This window comes from Callorhinus ursinus, unplaced genomic scaffold (genome assembly GCF_003265705.2).
Source record: "Callorhinus ursinus isolate GAN/ISIS: 27379988/994484 unplaced genomic scaffold, GSC_fseal_2.0 scaffold12, whole genome shotgun sequence".
Lineage (NCBI taxonomy): Eukaryota > Metazoa > Chordata > Mammalia > Carnivora > Otariidae > Callorhinus > Callorhinus ursinus.
In genome coordinates this window covers 18164384-18174275 of record NW_027397074.1, presented here as the reverse complement: position 1 = coordinate 18174275, position 9892 = coordinate 18164384, and positions in this window count along the sequence as shown.

Below are 9892 nucleotides of genomic sequence, written 5' to 3'. Positions count from 1 at the left end.
AGTAAAAGGAATGATGATGGGCTAAGAAGGTAGTTTATTAAGGTGTGTTGTTTATTAAGAAAGCACTCCCTCCCTTTGGCACTTCCTGTCAGAAGACCTACAATACTGGCCACTGAATGTGTATCTTAGTCTGGGTTGGGTGGAGTGCCAGATGACCTAATCCAACCTCAATAAAGTTGTATTCATGTTATGCTGGTTTGCCTTTTGACTTTGTAGAACAGTTTTTCTTTATGCCTGGCATCTTCTTCTGGTCTGGACCTTGTTTTTTAGTATTTTGCATTCTTCTTCCTTCTCTCTGGTTTCTGGTATACAGCCTTCTCTTGCTTCTGCACTGTGGACCTATGCAGAGTGTGCACAAAGGGAGCTGTAACCCTCAGAGTACAGAAGCTTCACATCCTAGAATACTGGTTGATGCACTCTATTTTCAACCTCTAGAATTCTAAAGAGATTTAGCAGCAGTGTGGCTCAGAAGATTGTTTTATTCTTGTACAGTATTTGTACTTTCTTAGACATTTTGCCTGATAATCCCATCTACTTCTTATTATGTTTCTTGTTTTTAGTTAAAATAATTATGTTTCAACTACATTTTATAAATGAGCCCTTTACTGCCCAGAATTCTATATCCCATCATGTTGGGAAATAATCCAAATTTCTGATTTTCTTTAAATATGGGCATAAATTTACTTGTTTCATACTGAACCTAGCACTGAGTTGAATTTTCCAATAGAAAGGAAATTTCATAATTGTGATAAATATGGAGATGTAGCACCAGGAGCCCTTCAAGGAAGAACATGTTGCCTCACCTGCTGAGAATGATGTCCACAAATAGCCTTTGGCTGTAAGCCCCTTCAAGGATTGTTTAAGCTGCAAAAGCCATTTTGGCCAAGGTTGTATCCATTCAGGCATGGTCTTCCAATGACTAACGGCTGGGGGCGGTGGGGGGGGGTACTTAAAAAGGCTGACCAGTTTGACTCAACAGGGTAACTCTGATGGGCAATTTCAGCTTCAGCACTTCCCATGGAGTTCACTGATAACTTCATTGAAAATGCATTACAGCTCAACTTCTCCCTTTGCCCAGTCCTGCTTCCTTTCCCTCCATCCTACAGGTGTTGATCTCAAAAGCACTCCCTAACAAACATCCTGCCTCCAAAATGCTATCACAGCACCTGCTTCCTGGAGAAGCCAAACTGTGACAGTAATTCTTCTTTTTTTAAGATTTATTTTTATTTTTAAGTAATCTCTACACCCAATGTGGGGCTCGAACTTACATGTGACGGTTGTTCTTAAAGCTCAAAAAATATTCTCCTCATTGGGAAGAAATGTAAAGCTTAAATTTTTCTTCAAAATCTAGAAATCATTGTTAACTTTTAAGTACAAGTAGAAGGTTAAAAGTTTACTACTAATGCAGATCTTTGCTTTCAAAACATCTGCTTGGGATGCCTGAGTGGCTCAGTTGGTTGAGTCTTCCTTCGGCTTAGGTCATGATCCCAGGGTCCTGCATCAGGCTCCTTGCTCAGCAGGGAGCCTGCCTCTCCCTCTGCCTGCCTCTCCCCCTGCTAGTGCTCTCTCTGTTTCTCTCTTTCTCTGCTTATGTTTACATTATCATGAATATTTTTCTTACATATAACAATTTTTCCTTTAAAAATTAAGCATTTTAATCCTTTCACTACTTAAAAATTTTATGGTATAAGGACATAAGTTTATGAGGAAATTAATTGCAAATAACTCAGATATTTGCTTCTATTTTAGTATAATATTCAGTGGAGCCCATGCTAATTTAGAATTTCTAGTGATATGGATGCAGCATTATTTGCACAGTCTATGAGAAAAGCATGGATAGAATTTTAAAATGCTTTAGGGGCATTTGGTTGGTTCAGTCAGTACAGCATGCAATTCTTGATCCTGAGGTTGTGAGTTCAAGCCCAAGGTTGAGCAAGAAGCCTACTTAAAAAAAAAATAAATAAGAATTTTAAAATGCTTTATTATGAATAAAATTTAGAATGTATTCCATTTTAAAAATCACTTTTTTTCTGATTACAAAGCAATATAGCTCAAAATATTACAAACAAAAGGAAAAAATACTCAATTCTATAATCCAGAAAAGTAAGAATAATTGTTTATTTTTTTTAAAGATTTTATTTATATATTTGAGAGAGAAAGACAGGGGGAGGGGCAGAGGGAAAGGGAGAAGCAGACTCCCCGCTAAGCAGGGAGTCTGACACGGAACTCCATTCCAGGACCCTGGGATCATGACCTGAGCCGAAGGCTGGTGCTTAATCAACTGAGCCACCCAGGCTGTATATGTTATGCTACTTTAACTTTTGAAATAAACATTCATATTAGATGATCTGTTTGCATATGTATAGGTATGCTAATTTCAGTTTTAGGATACTTAATAAATCATTATCTTTTAAGAACCTCCACTTTTAGCACTTTGCTAGCAAACTCCTTAAAATATAATGAAAAATCAAAGCATTTCTTTTACATTATTTTATAATACAGAATTTTGACTAACACTGGGTGTCACTCCAATGAATTCAAACTAGTGATATTTATTACACTTAAGGAAATTGCCCTATAACCTCTATCTTACTACAACTCCACTCTCATGGTGACAAACCCCAATTCCAGTGAACAAGGAAACACCTCTGTTTCTGTTTTCATAACCTACAAAGTAAGCGCCATAGAGGAGTGCTGGCATGAGTTGTTCTTGTGAGACTAATCCTCCTACACATAACAAAGATAAACTCTAAGCGAAAGATAAAGAACAAATAACTTGAAGACACTGGCATTGGAGAATGACCAAAAGGGCAGTTGACATTTGTAAGAAGAGAGGTACTCAGAATTCTGTTTTCACAGTTTCTGACATAAGGGCAGGCCTCAATTTGCTCCCTGCAAGTTGGCGAAAAGTCATACAAAACATGTTTTATGGGGGCACCTGGGTGGCTCAGTCGTTAAGCATCTGCCTTCGGCTCAGGTCATGATCCCGGGGTCCTGGGATCAAGCCCCACATCGGGCTCCCTGCCTGGCAGGAAGCCTGCTTCTCCCTCTCCCACTCCCCCTGTTTGTGTTCCCTCTCTCTCTGTGTCTCTCTCTCTCTGTCAAATAAATAAAATCTTAAAAACAAACAAACAAATATGTTTTATGGCTTCAAGTTTTTCTGGCTTGAAGAGTAAGAGAACAGAGTTTGGGGTAAGTACAATTGCTAGAAAGTAAAAGGGAAATCAAAGGAAAAAGGGAGCCAGAGAAGGGATTCTTTAAATTCTTTTTATAAATCTCTTGTTGACTCCCGAACAGTGCCTGAATAGGACAAATTTCAGGAAGTCAAGCCCTGTCTAAAAGAACTAACCTGATATTTGAGCCCAGTCAATTCAGTTGCATGCTAACCAAACAAAACAAACAAAAAACCTAACATTCTTTAGGTATTGAAAGTATGAAAATGTAACTCATTTTTGAGAGAAAAAACAATCAACAGAGATCAACTCAGAAATACCCCAGATGTTGGAATTAGCAGACAAAGATTGAAAGTATTTATTGTCAATGTATTTAAGGACATAAAAGAAAATATGTGCATCATGAATTAAATACATGAAATATAGCAGAGAAATAGAAACTTTCAAAAAGAAACAGAAATTCTAGAACTAAAAAAATGTAATACCTGAAATGAAAATTCACCAGTTGAACTTAACAGCAGAATGCAGATGACAAAACAGTCAGCAATCTTGAAGATAAGTCAAGAGAACCTGACTCTAATCTGAAGAACACAAAGAATGTTGAGAATAAACAAGGCCTCAAGGACCATATAAAAAAGTCTAAGATAGGGCGCCTGGGTAGCTCAGTCGGTTAAGCATCTGCCTTTCGCTCAGGTCATGATCCCAGGGTCCTGGGATGGAGTCCGACACTGGGGTCCTTGCTCAGTGGGGGGCCTGCTTCTCCCTCTGCCTGCCACTCCCCCTGCTTGTGCTCTCATGCTCTCTCTCTCTCTGACAAATAAAAAATAAAATCTTTAAGGAAAACACTAAGATATATGTAATTAGAGTCCCAGAAGAGATGAGAGAGGGGAAGAATGGGGAGAAACACTATCTAAGGAAAACATGGCTGAATAGTTTCTAAATTTGGTGAAAGATATAAATTTACACATTCAAGGAACACAACAAACCCAAATAGTATAGATACAAAGAAAACCACACTGTTATAAAGAATTGACTGGCCTTTGTCCCTAGTTCCTAGGAGATAACCTCTAAATCTTTGGAATTTCTTGGAATGACAGGAATATCTTCATTATTTATAATGGGACCCTGGGACCATACCTGAGTTTATGCTAATAAGATGACTCAGGATGGGGGCTGGCCACCCCAGAATGACTAACCATGTAATTTATGAGGTTGGGGCTTTGAGTTATGTGATGTGAGCCCAACATCTGGAGAGGGCAGGGTCGACTGGAAATTGAATTCAATCATGTGGCCAGTGATTCAATCACTCATGCTTATATAATGAAACTCCAGTAAAAATTCTGGGGACTAAGGTGAGATTCCCTGGTTGGTAATTAGACATAGTGTACCTGGAAGGTGAGGTGTTCAGAGGACACAAAAACTTTGCTTTGGGGACCCTCTGAGACCTTACTCTTTGGATCTCTGGTTAGTCCTTTATAATAAAACTACAATTATAGAGCTTTCCTGAGTTCTATGAGTCATTCTAGTGAATTATAGAATTTTAGGGGGTAATGGGAACCCTTGAATTTAGAGCTAGTTATTCGGAAGCATCGGTGGCCTAGGAACCCTGGAATTGTACCTAATTTCTGAAGTGAGGGGAGGATTGTGCCCTTAACTTGTGAAATCTGACATAAATCTGGCTAGTTACCATCAGAGTTGCATTACACACACCTGGGTACATTATCATCAAATTTCAGAGAAGTAACAATATTTTGCAGGCTGACAGAAAACAATGATGCATTGCATATCAGGGATCTATGATCTGAATGATTGTCAATGTCTCATCATAGAAACAATAGAGACCAGAAGACAGTAGAACAACATCTTTAAAGTGCTGGAGGGGCGAAGTAAACAAAACCATATCAACTCAGAATTTCTACATCCAGTGAAAATGATCTTACAAGAATAAAGGTGAAATAAAATACATCTTCAGATAAAGAAAACTAAAAGAATATGTTGACAGTGGGCATGTTCTACAAGAAATATTAAGGAAGGAAGAGTCCAAGATGATGGAGGAGTAGGAGACCTTAGCTTTGTCTGGTCCCAGAAATTCAGCTAGATAGTTATGAAATCATTCTGAATGCCTGCGAACTCAACTGGAGATCTAAGAAACCAATTGCTGCTATCCTACAAATAGAAAAGCAACCACTTTCTGCAAGAAATGCAACATGAAAAAACTCACCTCAAAAAAGAGAAAGAGGTAGTACTGACTGCCGGGGACCTAATCAGTGTGGACATAAGTAAGATGTCAGAAATAGAGTTCAGAATAATGATTCTAAACATACTAGCTGGGCTTGAAAGAAGTATAGAAGACACTAGTGAATCCCTTTCTGGAGAAATAAAAGAACCAAATCCGAATCAAGTTGAAATTTAAAAGGCTATTAATGAGATGCAATAAAAAATGGAGGCTCTAACTGCTAGGATAAATGAGGCAAAAGGGAGAATTAGTGATATAGAAGACAAAATGATGGAGAATAAGGAAGCTGTGAAAAAGAGAGATAAACTGGATCATGAGAGGAGAATTGGAGAGATAAGTGATACCATAAAGTGAAAGAATATTAGAATAATTGGGATCCCAGAACAAGAGGAAAGAGTAAGAGGGGCAGAAGGTATAATGGAGCAAATTATACCTGAGAACTTCCCTAATCTGGGGAAGGAAATAGGCATTCAAGTCCAGGAGGCACAAAATCAATAAAAATAGGTCAACACCAGGGCGCCTGGGTGGCTCAGTCGTTAAGCATCTGCCTTTGGCTCAGGTCACGATCCCAGGGTCCTGGGATCGAGCCCCACATTGGGCTCCCTGCTCGGCAGAAGCCTGCTTCTCCCTCTCCCACTCCCCCTGCTTGTGTTCCCTCTCTAGCTGTGTCTCTCTCTGTCAAATAAATAAAATCTTTAAAAAAAAATAGGTCAACACCTCGACATATAATAGTGAAGCTTGCAAATCTCAAAGACAAAGAGAAAATACTGAAAGCAGCTCAGGACAAGAGGTCTGTAACGTACAGGGGTGGAAACATTAGAATGGCAGAAGACCTATCCACAGAGACCTGGCAGGCCAGAAAAGACTGGCATGATACATTCAGGGTGCTAAATGAGAAAAATATGCAGCCAAAAATGCTTTATCCAGCAAGGCTGTCATTCAAAATACATGGAGAGATAAAAAGCTTCCATGACAAACAGAACCTAAAAGAATTTGTGATCACTAAACTAGCCCGGCAAGAAATATTAAAAGGGTTCCTTTGAGTGAAGAGAGAGCCCAAAAGTAACATAGATCAGAAAGGAACAGAGACAATATAAAGTAACAGTGACTTTACAGGTAATACAATGGCACTAAATTCATATCTTAGAATTTCTAGTGATATGGATGCAGCATATCTATAGTTACTCTGAATGTAAATGGACTAAATGCCCCAATCAAAAGACACAGAGTAACAGACCCATTGATATGCTGTCTGCAAGAGACTTGTTTTAGACCCAAAGTCACCTCCAGATTTAACGTGAGGGGGTGGAGAACCATTTATCATGCTAATGGACACCAAAAAAAGCTGGGGTGGCAATCTTTTTATCAGATAAATTAGATTTTAAACCAAAGACTGTATTTAGAGATGAGGAAGGACACTCTATCATAATTAAAGTGTCTGTACAAGAAGATCTAACTATTGTAAATATTTATGCCCCTAATATGGGAGAGGCCAGTTATATAAACCAATTACTAACAAAATTAAAGAAGCACATCAATAATAATACAATAATAGTAGGGGACTTTATCACCCCCCTCACTGCAATGGACAGATCATCCAAGCTGAAGATCAACAAGGAAGCTAAGGCTTTCAATGACACACAGGACCAGATGGGCTTCACAGATACATTCAGAGCATTCCATCCTAAAGAAAGAGAATACACATTCTTCTTGAGAGTACAGAAAACATTCTCCAGAATGGATCACATCCTGGGTCACAAATCCAGTCTCAGTTGGTACCAAAAGATTAGGATCATTCTTTGCATATTTTCAGACCACAGTGCTTTGAAACTTGAACTTAATCACAAGAGGAAATTTGGAAAGTACTCAAATACAAGGAGGTTAAAGAGCATCCTGCTAAAGAATGAATGGGTCACCCAGGAAATTAAAGAAGAATTTTAAAAATTCATGGAAACAAATGAAAAGGAAAACAGAACTATTCAAAACCTTTGGGATGCAGCAAAGGCGGTCCTAAGAAGGAAGTATATAGCAATACAGACCTTTCTCAAGAAACAAGAAAAGTCTCAAATACACAAGCTAACCTTATACCTAAAGGAGCTGGAGAAAGAATAGCAAATAAAGCCTAAACCCAGCAGGAGAAGAGAATTAATAAAGATTAGAACAGGAATCAGTGAAATAGAAACCAAAAGAACAATAGAACAGATCAATGAAACTAGGAGCTGGTTCTTTGAAAGAATTAAGACTGATAAACCTCTAGCCAGACTTATCCAAAAGAAAAAAGACCCAAATTAATAAAATCATAAATGAAACCAACATTGAAGAAATAGAAACAATTATAAGAACATATTATGAGCAACTATATGCCAATAAATTAGGCAATCTGAAAGAAATAGATGCATTCCTAGGGATGTATAAAGTACCAGAACTGAACCAGGAAGAAATAAAAAACCTGAACAGATGCATAACAAGCAACGAAATTGAAGCAGTAATCAAAAATCTCCCAACAAACAAGAGCCCAGGGCCAGATGGCTTCCCAGGGAAATTCTACCAAACAATTAAATGAAACTGTTTCAAAAAATAGAAATGGAAGGAAAACTTCCAAACTCTTTCTATGAGGCCAGCATTACCTTGATCCCAAAACCAAAGACTCCACCCAAAAGGGGAACTACAGACCAGTATCTATGATGAACATGAATGCCAAAATTCTCACCAAGATATTAGCCAATATAATCCAACAGTACATGAAAAGAATTATTCACCACAACCAAGTGGGATTTTTTCCTGTGCTGCAAGGATGGTTCAACATCTGCAAATCAAACATTGTGATACTCTACATTAATAAAAGGAAGGACAAGAACCAAATGATCCTCTTAATAGACGTAGAAAAAGCATTTGATAAAGTACAGAATTCTTTCTTGATTGAAACTCTTTACAGTACAGGGATAGAGGGAACATACCTCAATATCATAATAGCCATCTATGAAAAGCCCTCAGCGAATATCATACTCAATGGGGAAAAATTGAGAGCTTTTCCCCTAAGGTCAGGAACACAACAGGCATGTCCACTCTCATCACTGTTGTTCGAAATAGTACTGGAAATTCTAGCTGCAGCAAATGGACAACAAAAAGAAATAAAAGGCATCCGAATTGGCAAAGAAATGAAACTCTCCCTCTTTGCAATGACATGATACTTTATGTGGGAAAACCCAAAAGACTCCACCCCAAAATTGCTAGAACTCATACAGGAATTCAGCAAAGTGGCAGGATATAAAATCAATGCACAGAAATCTGTTGCATTTCTATACACTAATAATGAGACAGAAGAAAGAGAAATTAAGGAGTCGATCCCATTTACAATTGCACCAAAAACCATAAGATACCTAGGGATAAACCTAACCCAAAGAGGCAAAGGATCTGTACTCAGAAAACTGTAGAACACTCATGAAAGAAATTGAAGATGAAAGAAAGAAATGGAAAAACATTCCATGCTCATGAATTGGAAGAACAAATATTATTAAAATGTCTATGCTACCTAAAGCAATCTATACATTCAATACAATCCCTATCAAAATACCATCAGTTTTCACAGAACTGGAACAAATAATCCTAAAATTTATAGGGAACCAGAAAAGACCCTAAAGAGCCAGAAGAATGTTGAAAAAGCAAAGCAAAGCTGGTGGCATCACAATTCCAGACTTCAAGCTCTATTACAAAGCTGTAATCATCAAGACAGTATGGTACTGGCACAAAAACAGACACATAGATCAATGGAACAGAATAGAGAGCCCAGAAATGGACCCTCAACTCTGGTCAATGAATCTTTGACAAAGCAGGAAAGAATATCCAGTGGAAAAAAGACAGTCTCCTCAACAAATGGTGTTGGAAAATTGGACAGCCACATGTAGAAGAATGAAACTAGACCATTTTCTTACACCATTCACAAAAATAGACTCAAAATGGATGAAAGACCTAAATGTGAGACAGGAATCCATGAAAATCCTAGAGACGAATACAGGCAGCAACCTCTGTGACCTCGGCCACAGCAACTTCTTGTTGGACATGTCTCTAAAGGCAAGGGAGGCAAGGGCAAAAATGAACTATTGGGACTTCATCAAGATAAATAGCTTTTGCACAGCAAACAGTCAACAGAACCCAAAGACAACTAACAGAATGGGAGAAGATATTTGCAAATGTCTTATTGGATAAAGGGCTATTATCCAAAATCTATAAAGAACTTATCAAACTCAACACCCAAAGAACAAATAATCCAGTCAAGAAATGGGCAGAAGACATGAACAGGTATCTCTCCAAAGAAGACATCTAAATGGCCAACAGACACATGAAAAAATGCTCAACATCACTGGGCATCAGGGAAATACAAATCAAAACTACAATGAGATACCACCTCACACCAGTCAGAATGGCTAAAATTAATAAGTCAGGAAATGACAGATGTTGGCGAGGGTGCAGAGAAAGGGAACCC